Raw genomic sequence first — 18,587 nt, forward strand, 5'->3', positions numbered from 1 at the left:
CTTTAGTGACTTTTATGTCTTTTTCTTTTTCCTCTACTAAAGTGTTAGACACAATTAATTTAGTTTAATTTCAGTATTTCAAACATTTTATTTTAAAGCAAATTTTTGTTAAATATTATTTATATCCATCTCTATAACTCGCTTATGGTTGGTCCTACAAGAAAAATGCAAATAACTATTTTGTAGGAAATTTTATCAGCTTTAATTTTGAAAAAAAGATAAAAATTGATAGGAGTAACTGTTTTCGAGATATAAGCAAAAAACCAGTAAGAAAACTGTGACTGTTACTGAACAAAAATAATGTAATTCGGTTAGTCCTACATGAAAAATGCAAATAACTATTTTGTAGGAAATTTTATCAGCTTGAATTTTAGTAAAAAGATAAAAATTGATAGGAGTAACTGTTTTCGAGATATAAGCAAAAAACCAAAACACTGTTACCTTAATTAAGCGTTTGCATATAAGCAAATTTAGTACTATTAGTATTATTATTATTATTAATGTTATTGTTATTAATATGACAACTAAAGACAACTCTGAAACCTTTAGTGACTTTTATGTCTTTTCCTTTTTTCTCTACTAAAGTGTTAGACACAGTTAAATTAGTTTAATTTCAGTTTTTCAAACATTTTATTTTAAAGCAAATTTTTGTTAAATATTATTTATATCCAACTCTATTCGCTTATGATTGGTCCTACAAGAAAAATGCAAATAACTATTTTGTAGAATATTTTATCAGCTTTAATTTTGAAAGAAAGACAAAAATTCATAGAAGTAACTGTTTTCGAGATATAAGCAAGAAACCAAAAAACTGTTACCTTAATAAAGCGCTTGCATATAAGCAGATTTAGTACTATTAGTATTATTATTATTAATGTTATTGTTATTAATATGACGACTAAAAACGATTTTGAAGACTTTGGTGACTTTTATGTCTTTTTCTTTTTTCTCTACTAAAGTGTTAGACACAATTAATTTAGTTTAATTTCAGTATTTCAAACATTTTATTTTTAAGCAAGTTTTTGTTAAATATTATTTATATCCAACTTTATAACTCGCTTATGATTGGTCCTACAAGAAAAATGCAAATAACTATTTTGTAGGAAATGTTATCAGCTTTAATTTTGAAAAAAAGATAAAAATTGATAGGAGTAATTGTTTTCGAGATATAAGCAAAAAACCAAAGTAAAAACTGTTACCGTTTCAGAACAAAAATGTAATTCAGTTTTCAATGTTTGAGACGAAGACGAAAATGCAGCATTTAAAATCGACTCTGAAGACTTCAGTGACTTATATGTCACCCCCTTTTTTTTTAATAAAGTATTGGACCTAATAAATTAAGTGTATTTTAAATCACAAGACATTTTCTGTTAAAGCACTTCTTTTTTAAATATTAATTATTTTCAATTTTATATCTCGCTTATGGTTAGTCCTACATAAAAAATGCAAATAACTATTTTGTAGGAAATTTTATCAGCTTGAATTTTAGTAAAAAAATAAGAATTGATAGGAGTAACTGTTTTCGAGATATGAGCAAGAAACCAAAACACTGTTACCTTAATTAAGCGTTTGCATATAAGCAAATTTAGTACTATTAGTATTATTATTATTAATGTTATTGTTATTAATATGACGATTAAAGACAACTTTGAAACCTTTAGTGACTTTTATGTCTTCTTCTTTTTCCTCTACTAAAGTGTTAGACACAATTAAATTAGTTTAATTTCAGTTTTTCAAACATTTTATTTTAAAGCAAATTTTTGTTAAATATTATTTATATCCAACTCTATAACTCGCTTATGGTTGGTCCTACAAGAAAAATGCAAATAACTATTTTGTAGGAAATTTTATCAGCTTTAATTTTGAAAAAAAGATAAAAATTGATAGGAGTAACTGTTTTCGAGATATAAGCAAAAAACCAATATGAAAACTGTGACTGTTACTGAACAAAAATGTAATTCGGTTTTCAATGTTTGAGACGAAGACGAAACTGCAGCATTTAAAAACGACTCTGAAGACTTCAGTGACTTTTATGTCACTTCCTTTTTCTTCTAATAAAGTATTGGACCCAATAAATTAAGTGTATTTTAAATCACAAGACATTTTCTGTTAAAGCACTTTTTTTTTAAATATTAATTATTTTCAATCATATATCTCGCTTATGGTTAGTCCTACATGAAAAATGCAAATAACTATTTTGTAGGAAATTTTATCAGCTTGAATTTTAGTAAAAAGATAAAAATTGATAGGAGTAACTGTTTTCGAGATATAAGCAAGAAACCAAAACACTGTTACCTTAATTAAGCGTTTGCATATAAGCAAATTTAGTACTATTAGTATTATTATTATTAATGTTATTGTTATTAATATGACAACTAAAGACAACTCTGAAACCTTTAGTGACTTTTATGTCTTTTCCTTTTTTCTCTACTAAAGTGTTAGACACAGTTAAATTAGTTTAATTTCCGTTTTTCAAACATTTTATTTTAAAGCAAATTTTTGTTAAATATTATTTATATCCAACTCTATAACTCGCTTATGGTTGGTCCTACAAGAAAAATGCAAATAACTATTTTGTAGAATATTTTATCAGCTTTAATTTTGAAAGAAAGACAAAAATTCATAGGAGTAACTGTTTTCGAGATATAAGCAAGAAACCAAAAAACTGTTACCTTAATAAAGCGCTTGCATATAAGCAGATTTAGTACTATTAGTATTATTATTACCAATGTTATTGTTATTAATATGACGACTAAAAACGATTCTGAAGACTTTGGTGACTTTTATGTCTTTTTCTTTTTTCTCTACTAAAGTGTTAGACACAATTAATTTAGTTTAATTTCAGTATTTCAAACATTCTATTTTTAAGCAAGTTTTTGTTAAATATTATTTATATCCAACTTTATAACTCGCTTATGGTTGGTCTTACAAGAAAAATGCAAATAACTATTTTGTAGGAAATGTTATCAGCTTTAATTTTGAAAGAAAGATCAAAATTGATAGGAGTAACTGTTTTCGAGATATAAGCAAAAAACCAAAGTAAAAACTGTTACCGTTTCAGAACAAAATTTAGTACTATTAGTATTATTATTATTAATGTTATTGTTATTAATATGACAACTAAAGACAACTCTGAAACCTTTAGTGACTTTTATGTCTTTTTCTTTTTCCTCTACTAAAGTGTTAGACTCAATTAATTTAGTTTAATTTCGGTTTTTCAAACATTTTATTTTAAAGCAAATTTTTGTTAAATATTATTTATATCCAACTCTATAACTCGCTTAAGGTTGGTCCTACAAAAAAATGCAAATAACTATTTTGTAGGAAATATTATCAGCTTTAATTTTGAAAAAAAGATAAAAATTGATAGGAGTAACTGTTTTCGAGATATAAGCAAGAAACCAAAAAAATGTTACGTTAATTAAGCGTTTGCATATAAGCAAATTTAGTATTATTAGTATTATTAGTATTATTATTATTAATGTTATTGTTATTAATATGACGACTAAAGACGACTCTGAAACATTTAGTGACTTTTATGTCTTCTCCTTTTTCTTCTACTAAAGTGTTAGACACAATTAATTTAGTTTAATTCCGGTTTTTCAAGCATTTTATTTTAAAGCAAATTTTTGTTAAATATTATTTATATCCAACTCTATAACTCGTTTATGCTTGGTCCTACAAGAAAAATGTAAATAACTATTTTGTTGGAAATTTTATCAGCTTTAATTTTGAAAGAAAGATAAAATTTGATAGGAGTAACTGTTTTCGAGATATAAGCAAAAAACCAATAAGAAAGCTGTAACTGTTACTGAATAAAAATGCAATTCAGTTTTCAATGTTTGAGACGAAGTCAAAAATGCAGCATTTAAAAACGACTCTGAAGACTTCAGTGACTTTTATGTCACCTCCTTTTTCTTCTAATAAAGTATTGGACCCAACAAATTAAGTGTATTTTAAATCACAAGATATTTTCTGTTAAAACACTTTTTTTTAATTATTAATTATTTTCAAACTTATATCTCGCTTATGGTTAGTTCTACATGAAAAATGCAAATAACTATTTTGTAGGAAATTTTATCACCTTTAATTTTTGTGAAAAAGTAAAATATGATACGAGTAACTGTTTTCGAGATATAGGCAAAAAACAAAAAAACTGTTACCTTAATTAAGCGCTTGCATGTAAGCAAATTTAGTACTACTAGTATTGTTATTATAAATGTTATTGTTATTAATATGACGACTAAAGACAACTTTAAGACTTTAGTGACTTTTATGTCTCCTCCTTTTTCCTCTACTAAAGTGTTAGACACAATTAATTTAGTTTAATTTCGGTTTTTCAAACATTTTATTTTAAAGCAAATTTTTGTTAAATATTAAAACTATAAATTGGCTTAGATTGCCTAAAAACACAGATCACACATGATCTTTTGCATAAAAATGAGAAAACGCTCATGTAACACACAAAATAAGCTCCATTTTTCCTTTTTAAAAGTATTATTATTATTATTACTTTTGTTACTATTACTATTATTATTATTATTATTATTATTATTATTGTTATTATTATTATTATTATTATTATTATTATTATTATTATTATTATTATTATTATTAAAAACTTATATTAAACAGACAGAAAACGTCGTATTCTGACACAACTTAAAACACAGATCACACATGATCTTTTGCATAGAAATGAGAAAACGCTCATATAACACAAAATAAGCTTCATTTTGGCTTAGAAAACTAAGCTTACTTTTACTACTACTATTATTTTTATTTTTATTATTATTATTATTATTACTATTATTTTTATTATTATTATTACTATTATTATTATTATTATTATTATTATTATTATTATTATTATTATTATTATTATTATTATTATAATTATTAATATTATTATTATTAAAGACCGATTATAACTTTTGTATAGTAAATGTTTTTATACCAGTTTTAAAATGAGTTATTAATTTTAGACAATTTCTTGCCTAAAAACACAGATCACAGATGATCTCTTGCATAGAAATGAGAAAACGCTCAGATAACACAAAATAAGCATCATTTTTGCTTAGAAAAACTAAGCTTTAATTTAGAAAGAAATTTATTATTATAAGTATTATTATCATTATTATTATTATTATTATTATTATTATTATTGTTTCTTTTATTACTATTATTATTATTATTATTATTATTATTATTATTATTATTATTATTAACTTTTGTATAGTAAATGTTTTTATACCAGTTTTAAAATGAGTTATTAATTTTATTCAATTTCTTGCCTAAAAACACAGATCACAGATGATCTCTTGCATAGAAATGAGAAAACGCTCATATAACACACAAAATAAGCATCATTTTTGCTTAGAAAAACTAAGCTTTAATAGAAAGAAATTCATTATTATAAGCATTATTATTATTATTATTATTATTATTATTATTATTTCTTTTATTACTATTATTATTATTATTATTATTATTATTATTATTATTATTATTATTATTATTATTATTACTATTATTATTATTATTATTACTATTACTATTATTATTATTATTATTATTATTATTATTAACTTTTGTATAGTAAATGTTTTTATACCAGTTTTAAAATGAGTTATTAATTTTAGACAATTTCTTGCCTAAAAATACAGATCACAGATGATTTCTTGCATAGAAATGAGAAAGCGCTCATATAACACACAAAATAAGCTTCATTTTTGCTTAGAAAACTAAGCTTACTTTTATTTCTATTATTATTTTTATTATTATTATTATTATTATTATTATTATTATTATTATTATTATTATTATTATTATTATTATTGTTATTATTATTATTATTATTATTATTATTGTTATTATTATTATTATTATTAAAAACTTATATTAAACAGACAGAAAACGTCGTATTCTGACACAAAAAAACGAATTACGTTATAGACTTGACGAGAACGGCGTATCTCGGACTCTTATAGGACTCTTATAGGGTCAAAAATTATCAGTTTGGATTAAAACAAATTATTTTTGTTGACTCTCAGTCTGAATTGTTCATCAGTTTAAACAAAAACGGCTTACTTTAGACGATCTTTTGCTTTGAACAAGAAAACTTACATCGAACAGACTAAAAACGTATTAATCTGGCATAAAAAAGCAATTTATGTATCACTTTGGATAAAGGCAGCTAATCCTATTCGTTTCATTGCTTAAATTACACAAAATTGTTAATAAATCTAACAAAAACGCTGTATTCTAGCACAAAATACTAATTACATTATAGTTTCGACGAGAATAGCTTATTTGGAATGATTCTATGCTTCCAAACGAGTAAATTTTTAATAAACAGATGCCAAACATCATGTTTTGTCCTATAAAGACATTTTATATTGCAGTTTGTATTAAAACAAAATATTTTCGTTGATTCTTTGTTAGAAGCAGCAAACCTAACATTAAAGAATCTGAAAACTTTGTATTCGGACACAAACCACCGAATTTTGTTTCAGTTTAGACAAAAACGGTTGATTTTCGACAATATTTTGCTTTGAACAAGAAAGCTTATATCAAACTGACTAAAAACGTCTTATTTTAGCACAAAACAAAAGATTTGCGTTATAGTCTTAAAGCTGATTCATGCCACAGTTTGGATAAAAACCAATTATTTTTGTTAATTCATTGTTACAAACAAGAAACCTTACATCAAAGAAACTGAAAACCCCTTATTTAGGCACAGAAATTCGAATTACTTTTCAGTCTGGACAAAAACTGCTTATTTTAGACGATCCATTGTTTTGAACACGAAAACTTACATTAAAAAGATTAAAAACGTCTTATTCTGGCTGAAAACTGCAAATTATATATTACTCTAGATAAAAGCAATTTATCCTGATTACTCCTTTACTTAGAATAGAGTAAACTTGTATAAAACTTAATGAAAACTTTAAATTTCGTCTCAAAGAAATAATTTACGTTATAGTTTTGACCAGCACTGTTTATTTCAAACGAAATTATGATTCGAAACTAATGAACTTTTATGGGGCAGATGCAAAACCACATATTACTATATAAAGCGTTGTTTTAAAGCAAAGTATTACCTTTTGCAACAAGAAATTTCACGTCAAAGAAACTGAAAACTTCGTATCCATACATAAATATCTAATTACGTATCAGTTTAGGCAAATACAGCTTATTTTAAACGATTCCTTGCTATAAACAAGAAAAATTTTATCAAGCATATTGAAAACGTCTTATTCTCGAAAATAAGAGCAAATTATGTATCAGTTTTAACAAAAGCGGATTACTCCGTTTGATTCTATGCTTAGAGTAGAGTAAACTACTATAAAACGTAATGAAAACTCTATATTCAAGCTCAAAAGAACAAATTACGTTATAGTTTTGACAAAAAAAAATATTTCGGACGATTACATACTTCGAAGTAAGCAAACTTTAATTGAACATGTGCAAAAGCTAATACTTTGCTTTAAAATAATGATTTATGTGGTAATATGGTATTTTGCATCTGTCCTATAAAAGTTTACCCGTTTCGCTCCATTGAATCATTAGAAATAAATTATTTTGACACAACAACAACACAAATAATTTGTTTTTGTTTAAACTGTAACATAAGTCGCTTTTATAAAACGAACTAAGACGTTTGGCATCTGAAAGTTTTCTCGTTTGGGGGCATAAAATCGTTTGAAATTAACAGTTCTGGTCAAAACTATTACGTAAATTATTTCTTTGTATCACTTTAAAGATTTGCGTTATAGTCTTGATGAGAACTGTTAATTTCAAACGATTCTATGCTTTGAAACCAGTATACTTTCACTGAACAAAGGCAAAACGTCTGATTTCGCCTTTAAAACACGATTTATGTCACAGTTTGGATTAAAACCAATGATTTTCGTTTATTCATTGTTACAAACAAGAAACCTTACATCAAAGAAACTGAAAACCTCTTATTCAGGCCCAGAAAATCAAATTACGTTTCAGTCTGGACACAAATTGCTTATTTTAGACGATTCTTTCTTTTGAACACGAAAACTTACATTAAAAAGATTAAAAACGTCTTATTCTGGCTCAAAACTGCAAATTATGTATTACTTTGGATAAAAGCAGTTTATCCTGATTACTCCTTTGCTTAGAATAGAGCAAACTTGTATAAAACTTAATGAAAACTTTAAATTTCGTCTCAAAGAAATAATTTATGTTATAGTTTTGACCAGAACTGTTAATTTCAAACGATTTTATGCCCCCAAACGAGAAAACTTTCACTAAACAGATGCCAAACGTCTTAGTTCGTTTTATAAAAACGACATGTTACAGTTTAAACAAAAAAATTATTTTCGTTGTTGTGTCAAAATAATTTATTTCGAATGATTCAATGGAGCGAAACGAGTAAACTTTTATAGGACAGATGCAAAATACCATATTACCACATAAATCGTTATTTTAAAGCAAAGTATTAGCTTTTGCACTTGTTCAATTAAAGTTTGCTTACTTCGAAATATGTAGTCGTCCGAAATAATTTTTTTTTTGTCAAAACTATAACGTAATTTGTTCTTTTGAGCTTGAATATAGAGTTTTCATTACGTTTTATAGTAGTTTACTCTACTCTAAGCATAGAATCAAACAAAGTAATCCGCTTTTGTTAAAACTGATACATAATTTGCTCTTATTTTCGAGAATAAGACATTTTCAATATGTTTGATAAAATTTTTCTTGTTTATAGCAAGGAATCGTTTAAAATAAGCTGTATTTGCCTAAACTGATACGTAATTCGATATTTGTGCATGGATACGATGTTTTCAGTTTCTTTGACGTGAAATTTCTTGTTGCAAAAGGTAATAATTTGCTTTAAAACAACGCTTTATATTGTAATATGTGGTTTTGCATCTGCCCCATAAAAGTTCATTAGTTTCGAATCATAAAATCGTTTGAAATAAACAGTGCTGGTCAAAACTATAACGTAAATTATTTCTTTGAGACGAAATTTAAAGTTTTTATTAAGTTTTATACAAGTTTACTCTATTCTAAGTAAAGGAGTAATCAGGATAAATTGCTTTTATCTAGAGTAATATATAATTTGCAGTTTTCAGCCAGAATAAGACGTTTTTAATCTTTTTAATGTAAGTTTTTGTATTCAAAACAAAGGATCATCTAAAGTAAGCAGTTTTTGTCCAGACTGAAACGTAATTCGAATTTCTGTGCCTGAATAAGGGGTTTTCAGTTACTTTGATGTAAGGTTTCATGTTTGTAACAATGAATTAACGAAAATAATTGGTTTTTATTCAAACTGTGGCATGAATCGTTTTTAAAAGGCGAAATAAGATGTTTTTCCTCTGTACAGTGAAAGTTTACTCGTTTCAAAGCATAGAACCGTTTGAAATTAACAGCTCTCGTTAAGACTATAACGCAAATCTTTTGTTTTGTGCTAAAATAAGACGTTTTTAGTCAGTTTGATATAAGTTTTCTTGTTCAAAGCAAAATATTGTCGAAAATCAACCGTTTTTGTCTAAACTGATACAAAATTCGGTGGTTTGTGTCCGAATACAAAGTTTTCAGATTCTTTAATGTTAGGTTTGCTGCTTCTAACAAAGAATCAACGAAAATATTTTGTTTTAATACAAACTGCAATATAAAATGTCTTTATAGGACAAAACATGATGTTTGGCATCTGTTTAATAAAAATTTACTCGTTTGGATGCATAGAATCATTCCAAATAAGCTATTCTCGTCGAAACTATAATGTAATTAGTATTTTGTGCTAGAATACAGCGTTTTTGTTAGATTTATTAACAATTTTGTCTATTTTAAGCAATAAAACGAATAGGATTAGCTGCCTTTATCCGAAGTGATACATAAATTGCTATTTTATGCCAGATTAATACGTTTTTAATCTGTTCGATGTAAGTTTTCTTGTTCAAAGCAAAAGATCGTCTAAAATAAGCCGTTTTTGTTTGAACTGATAAACAATTCAGACTGAGACTCAACAAAAATAATTTGTTTTAATCCAAACTGATACTTTTTGACCCTATAAGAGTCCTATAAGAGTCCGAGATACGCCGATCTCGTCAAGTCTATAACGTAATTCGTTTTTTTGTGTCAGAATACGACGTTTTCTGTCTGTTTAATATAAGTTTTTAATAATAATAATAATAACAATAATAATAATAATAATAATAATAATAATAATAATAATAATAATAATAATAATAATAATAATAATAGTAATAATAATAATAATATTAATAATAATAATAATGAAAATAATAATAGTAATAAAAGTAAGCTTAGTTTTCTAAGCAAAAATGAAGCTTATTTTGTGTGTTATATGAGCGTTTTCTCATTTCTATGCAAGAAATCATCTGTGATCTGTGTTTTTAGGCAACAAATTGTCTAAAATTAATAACTCATTTTAAAACTGGTATAAAAACATTTACTATACCAAAGTTATAATCAGTTTTTAATAATAATAAAATTAATAATAATAATAATAATAATAATAATAATAATAATAATAAAAATAATAGTAATAATAATAATAATAATAATAATAATAATAATAATAATAATAATAATAATAATAATAATAAAAGTAATAGTAACATAAGTAATAATAATAATAATACTTTTAATAAGGAAAAATGGAGCTTATTTTGTGTGTTACATGAGCGTTTTCTCATTTCTATGCAAAAGATCATGTGTGATCTGTGTTTTTAGGCAATCTAACCCATTTTATAGTTTTTAATATTTAACAAAAATTTGCTTTAAAATAAAATGTTTGAAAAACTGAAATTAAACTAAATTAATTGTGTCTAACACTTTAGTAGAGGAAAAAGGAGGAGACATAAAAGTCACTAAAGTCTTAGAGTTGTCTTTAGTCGTCATATTAATAACAATAACATTTATAATAACAATACTAGTAGTACTAAATTTGCTTATATGCGCTTACTTAAGGTAACAGTTTTTTTGTTTTTTGCTTATATCTCGAAAACAGTTACTCCTAACAATTTTTACTTTTTCACCAAAATTAAAGGTGATAAAATTTCCTACAAAATAGTTATTTGCATTTTTCATGTAGAACTAATCATAAGCGAGATATAAGTTTGAAAATAATTAATAATTAAAAAAAAGTGTTTTAATAGAAAATGTCTTGTGATTTAAAATACACTTAATTTATTGGGTCCAATACTTTATTAGAAGAAAAAAGAAGAAAATTAAAGCTTAGTTTTTCTAAGCAAAAGTGATGCTTATTTTGTGTGTTATATGAGCGTTTTCTCATTTCTATGCAAGAGATCATCTGTGATCTGTGTTTTTAGGCAAGAAATTGAATAAAATTAATAACTCATTTTAAAACTGGTATAAAAACATTTACTATACAAAAGTTAATAATAATAATAATAATAATAATAATAATAATAATAATAATAATAATAATAATAATAATAATAATAATAATAATAATAATAATAATAATAATAATAATAATAATAATAATAATAATGATAATAATACTTATAATAATGAATTTCTTTCTAAATTAAAGCTTAGTTTTTCTAAGCAAAAATGATGCTTATTTTGTGTGTTATATGAGCGTTTTCTCATTTCTATGCAAGAGATCATCTGTGATCTGTGTTTTTAGGCAAGAAATTGAATAAAATTAATAACTCATTTTAAAACTGGTATAAAAACATTTACTATACAAAAGTTAATAATAATAATAATAATAATAATAACAATAATAATAATAATAATAATAATAATAATAATAATATTGGTTTTTTGCTTATATCTCGAAAACAGTTACTCCTATCAAATTTTATCTTTTTTTCAAAATTAAAGCTGATAAAATTTCCAACAAAATAGTTATTTACATTTTTCTTGCAGGACCAAGAATAAACGAGTTATAGAGTTGGATATAAATAATATTTAACAAAAATTTGCTTTAAAATAAAATGCTTGAAAAACCGGAATTAAACTAAATTAATTGTGTCTAACACTTTAGTAGAGGAAAAAGGAGAAGACATAAAAGTCACTAAATGTTTCAGAGTCGTCTTTAGTCGTCATATTAATAACAATAACATTAATAATAATAATACTAATAGTACTAAATTTGCTTATATGCAAACGCTTAATTAAGGTAACAGTTTTTTGGTTTCTTGCTTATATCTCGAAAACAGTTACTCCTATGAATTTTTATCTTTTTTTCAAAATTAAAGCTGATAAAATTTCCTACAAAATAGTTATTTGCATTTTTTTGTAGGACCAACCATAAGCGAGTTATAGAGTTGGATATAAATAATCTTTAACAAAAATTTGCTTTAAAATAAAATGTTTGAAAAACCGAAATTAAAATAAACTAAGACTAACACTTTAGTAGAGGTAAAAGGAGAAGACATAAAAGTCACCAAAGTCTTGAGAGTCGTTTTTAGTCGTCATATTAATAACAATAACATTAATAATAATAATACTAATATTACTAAATTTGCTTATATGCAAGCGGTTAATTAAAGTAACAGTTTCTTGCTTATATCTCAAAAACAGTTACTCCTATCAATTGTTATCTTTTTACTAAAATTAAAGCTGATAAAATTTCCTACAAAATATTTATTTGCATTTTTTATGTAGGACTAACCATAAGCGAGATATAAGTTTGAAAATAATTAATATTTAAAAAAAAAGTGCTTTAACAGAAAATGTCTTGTGATTTAAAATACACTTAATTTATTGAGTCCAATACTTTATTAGAAGAAAAAGGAGGTGACATAAAAGTCACTGAAGTCTTCAGAGTCGTTTTTAAATGCTGCATTTTCGTCTTCGTCTCAAACATTGAAAACTGAATTACATTTTTGTTAAGTAACTGTAACAGTTTTCACTTTGGTTTTTTGCTTATATCTCAACAACACCAAAATAGTTATTTACATTTTTCTTGTAGGACCAAGCATAAGCAAGTTATAGAGTTCGATATAAGCAATATTAAACAAAAATTTGCTTTAAAATAGAATGTTTGAAAAACCGAAATTAAACTAAATTAATTGTGTCTAACACTTTAGTAGAGGAAAAAGGAGGAGACATAAAAGTCACTAAACTCTTCAGAATCGTCTTTAACTGAATTACATTTTTGTTCTGAAACGGTAACAGTTTTTACTTTGGTTTTTTGCTTATATCTCGAAAACAGTTACTCCTATCAATTTTTATCTTTCTTTCAAAATTAAAGCTGATAACATTTCCTACAAAATAGTTATTTGCATTTTTCTTGTAGGACCAAACATAAGCGAGTTATAAAGTTGGATATAAATAATATTTAACAAAAACTTGCTTAAAAATAAAATGTTTGAAATACTGAAATTAAACTAAATTAATTGTGTCTAACACTTTAGTAGAGAAAAAAGAAAAAGACATAAAAATCACCAAAGTCTTCAGAATCGTTTTTAGTCGTCATATTAATAACAATAACATTAATAATAATAATACTAATAGTACTAAATCTGCTTATATGCAAGCGCTTTATTAAGGTAACAGTTTTTTGGTTTCTTGCTTATATCTAGAAAACAGAAAAAGGAGGAGACATAAAAGTCACTAAACTCTTCAGAATCGTCTTTAGTCGTCATATTAATAACAATAACATTAATAATAACAATACTATTAGTACTAAATTTGCTTATATGCAAGCGCTTAATTAAGGTAACAGTTTTTTTGTTGTTTGCTTATATCTCGAAAACAGTTACTCCTATCAGTTTTTACCTTTTCACCAAAATTAAAGCTGATAAAATTTCCTTCAAAATCGTTATTTGCATTTTTCATGTAGAACTAACCATAAGCAAGATATAAGTTTGAAAATAATTAATAATTAAAAAAAGTGTGCTTTAACAGAAAATGTCTTGTGATTTAAAATACACTTAATTTATTGGGTCCAATACTTAATTAGAAGAAAAAGGAGGTGACAGTAAATGCTACATTTTCGTCTTCGTCTCAAACATTAAATACTGAATTACATTTTTGTTTAGTAACTGTTACAGTTTTCACTTTGGTTTTTTGCTTATATCTCGAAAACAGTTACTCCTATCAATTTTTATCTTTCCTTCAAAATTAAAGCTGATAAAATTTTATACAAAATAGTTTTTTGCATTTTTTTGTAGGACCAACTATAAGCGAGTTATAGAGTTGGATATAAATAATCTTTAACAAAAATTTGATATAAAAATAAAAAAAGATAAAAATTGATAGGAGTAACTGTCTTCGAGATATAAGCAAGAAGCCAAAAAACTGTTACCTTAATTAAGCGTTTGCATATAAGCTAATTTAGTACTAATAGTATTATTATTATTAATGTTATTGTTAATAATATGACGACTAAAGACGACTCTGAAACCTTCAGTGACTTTTATGTCACCTTTTTTTTCTTCTAATAAAGTATTGGACCCATTAAATTAAGTGTATTTTAAATCACAAGACATTTTCTGTTAAAGCAATTTTTTTTTAAATATTAATTATTTACAAACTTATATCTCGCTTATGGTTAGTTCTACATAGAAAATGCAAATAACTATTTTGTAGGAAATTTTATAAGCTTTAATTTTAGTAAAAAATAAAAATTGATAGGAGTAACTGTTTTCGAGATATAAGCAAGAAACTGTTACCTTAATTAAGCGCTTGCATATAAGCAAATTTAGTACTATTAGTATTATTATTATTAATGTTATTGTTATTAATATGACGACTAAAGACGACTCTAAAACCTTTAGTGACTTTTATGTCTTTTTCTTTTTCCTCTACTAAAGTGTTAGACACAATTAATTTAGTTTAATTTCAGTATTTCAAACATTTTATTTTAAAGCAAATTTTTGTTAAATATTATTTATATCCATCTCTATAACTCGTTTATGCTTGGTCCTACAAAAAAAATGCAAATAACTATTTTGTAGGAAATTTTATCAGCTTTAATTTTAGTAAAAAGATAAAAATTGATAGGAGTAACTGTTTTCGAGATATAAGCAAAAAACCAAAAAACTGTTACCTTAATAAAGCGCTTGCATATAAGCAAATTTAGTACTATTAGTATTATTATTATTAATGTTATTGTTATTAAAATGACGACTAAAAAAGACTCTAAAGACTTTGGTGACTTTTATGTCTTCTCCTTTTTTCTATACTAAAGTGTTAGACTCAATTAATTTAGTTTAATTTCGGTTTTTCAAACATTTTATTTTAAAGCAAATTTTTGTTGAAGATTATTTATATCCAACTCTATAACTCGCTTATGGTTGGTCTTACAAAAAAAATGCAAATAACTATTTTGTAGGAAATTTTATCAGCTTTAATTTTAGTAAAAAGATAAAAATTGATAGGAGTAACTGTTATCGAGATATAAGCAAGAAACCAAAACACTGTTACCTTAATTAAGCGTTTGCATATAAGCAAATTTAGTACTATTAGTATTATTATTATTAATGTTATTGTTATTAATATGACGACTAAAAACGACTCTGAAACCTTTAGTGACTTTTATGTCTTTTTCTTTTTCCTCTACTAAAGTGTTAGACACAATTAATTTAGTTTAATTTCAGTATTTCAAACATTTTATTTTAAAGCAAATTTTTGTTAAATATTATTTATATCCATCTCTATAACTTGCTTATGGTTGGTCCTACAAGAAAAATGCAAATAACTATTTTGTAGGAAATTTTATCAGCTTTAATTTTAGTAAAAAGATAAAAATTGATAGGAGTAACTGTTTTCGAGAAATAAGCAAGAAAAAAAGTCACTAAAGGTTTCAAAGTTGTCTTTAATCGTCATATTAATAACAATAACATTAATAATAATAATACTAATAGTACTAAATTTGCTTATATGCAAACGCTTAATTAAGGTAACAGTGGTTTGGTTTCTTGCTCATATCTCGAAAACAGTTACTCCTATCAATTTTTATCTTTTTACTAAAATTCAAGCTGATAAAATTTCCTACAAAATAATTATTTGCATTTTTTATGTAGGACTAACCATAAGCGAGATATAAGATTGAAAATAATTAATATTTAAAAAAGAAGTGCTTTAACAGAAAATGTCTTGTGATTTAAAATACACTTAATTTATTAGGTCCAATACTTTATTAGAAAAAAAAGGGAGTGACATATAAGTCACTGAAGTCTTCAGAGTCGATTTTAAATGCTGCATTTTCGTCTTCGTCTCAAACATTGAATACTGAATTACATTTTTGTTCTGAAACGGTAACAGTTTTTACTTTGGTTTTTTGCTTATATCTCGAAAACAGTTACTCCTATCAATTTTTATCTTTCTTTCAAAATTAAAGCTGATAACATTTCCTACAAAATAGTTATTTGCATTTTTCTTGTAGGACCAACCATAAGCGAGTTATAAAGTTGGATATAAATAATATTTAACAAAAACTTGCTTAAAAATAAAATGTTTGAAATACTGAAATTAAACTAAATTAATTGTGTCTAACACTTTAGTAGAGAAAAAAGAAAAAGACATAAAAGTCACCAAAGTCTTCAAAATCGTTTTTAGTCGTCATATTAATAACAATAACATTAATAATAATAATACTAATAGTACTAAATCTGCTTATATGCAAGCGCTTTATTAAGGTAACAGTTTTTTGGTTTCTTGCTTATATCTCGAAAACTGTTACTCCTATAAATTTTTGTCTTTCTTGTCTTCTTCTTTTTCCTCTACTAAAGTGTTAGACACAATTAAATTAGTTTAACTTCAGTTTTTCAAACATTTTATTTTAAAGCAAATTTTTGTTAAATATTATTTATATCCAACTCTATAACTCGCTTATGGTTGGTCTTACAAGAAAAATGCAAATAACTATTTTGTAGGAAATTTTATCAGCTTTAATTTTGGAAAAAAGATAAAAATTGATAGGAGTAACTGTTTTCGAGATATAAGCAAAAAACCAGTAAGAAAACTGTGACTGTTACTGAACAAAAATGTAATTCGGTTTTCAATGTTTGAGACGAAGACGAAACTGCAGCATTTAAAAACGACTCTGAAGACTTCAGTGACTTTTATGTCACTTCCTTTTTCTTCTAATAAAGTATTGGACCCAATAAATTAAGTGTATTTTAAATCACAAGACATTTTCTGTTAAAGCACTTTTTTTTTAAATATTAATTATTTTCAATCATATATCTCGCTTATGGTTAGTCCTACATGAAAAATGCAAATAACTATTTTGTAGGAAATTTTATCAGCTTGAATTTTAGTAAAAAGATAAAAATTGATAGGAGTAACTGTTTTCGAGATATAAGCAAAAACCAAAACACTGTTACCTTAATTAAGCGTTTGCATATAAGCAAATTTAGTACTATTAGTATTATTATTATTATTAATGTTATTGTTATTAATATGACAACTAAAAACAACTCTGAAACCTTTAGTGACTTTTATGTCTTTTCTTTTTTTCTCTACTAAAGTGTTAGACACAGTTAAATTAGTTTAATTTCAGTTTTTCAAACATTTTATTTTGAAGCAAATTTTTGGTAAATATTATTTATATCCAACTCTATACTCGCTTATGGTTGGTCCTACAAGAAAAATGCAAATAACTATTTTGTAGAATATTTTATCAGCTTTAATTTTGAAAAAAAGACAAAAATTCATAGAAGTAACTGTTTTCGAGATATAAGCAAGAAACCAAAAAACTGTTACCTTAATAAAGCGCTTGCATATAAGCAGATTTAGTACTATTAGTATTATTATTATTAATGTTATTGTTATTAATATGACGACTAAAAACGATTTTGAAGACTTTGGTGACTTTTATGTCTTTTTCTTTTTTCTCTACTAAAGTGTTAGACACAATTAATTTAGTTTAATTTCAGTATTTCAAACATTTTATTTTTAAGCAAGTTTTTGTTAAATATTATTTATATCCAACTTTATAACTCGCTTATGATTGGTCCTACAAGAAAAATGCAAATAACTATTTTGTAGGAAATGTTATCAGCTTTAATTTTGAAAGAAAGATAAAAATTGATAGGAGTAACTGTTTTCGAGATATAAGCAAATAACCAAAGTAAAAACTGTTACCGTTTCAGAACAAAAATGTAATTCAGTTTTCAATGTTTGAGACGAAGACGAAAATGCAGCATTTAAAATCGACTCTGAAGACTTCAGTGACTTATATGTCACCCCCTTTTTTTTTTAATAAAGTATTGGACCTAATAAATTAAGTGTATTTTAAATCACAAGACATTTTCTGTTAAAGCACTTCTTTTTTAAATATTAATTATTTTCAATCTTATATCTCGCTTATGGTTAGTCCTACATAAAAAATGCAAATAACTATTTTGTAGGAAATTTTATCAGCTTGAATTTTAGTAATAAAATAAGAATTGATAGGAGTAACTGTTTTCGAGATATGAGCAAGAAACCAAAACACTGTTACTTTAATTAAGCGTTTGCATATAAGCAAATTTAGTACTATTAGTATTATTATTATTAATGTTATTGTTATTAATATGACGATTAAAGACAACTTTGAAACCTTTAGTGACTTTTATGTCTTCTTCTTTTTCCTCTACTAAAGTGTTAGACACAATTAAATT

Source organism: Tribolium castaneum, chromosome 9, assembly GCF_031307605.1.
Source record: "Tribolium castaneum strain GA2 chromosome 9, icTriCast1.1, whole genome shotgun sequence".
In the NCBI taxonomy this organism is placed as follows: Eukaryota; Metazoa; Arthropoda; class Insecta; order Coleoptera; family Tenebrionidae; genus Tribolium; species Tribolium castaneum.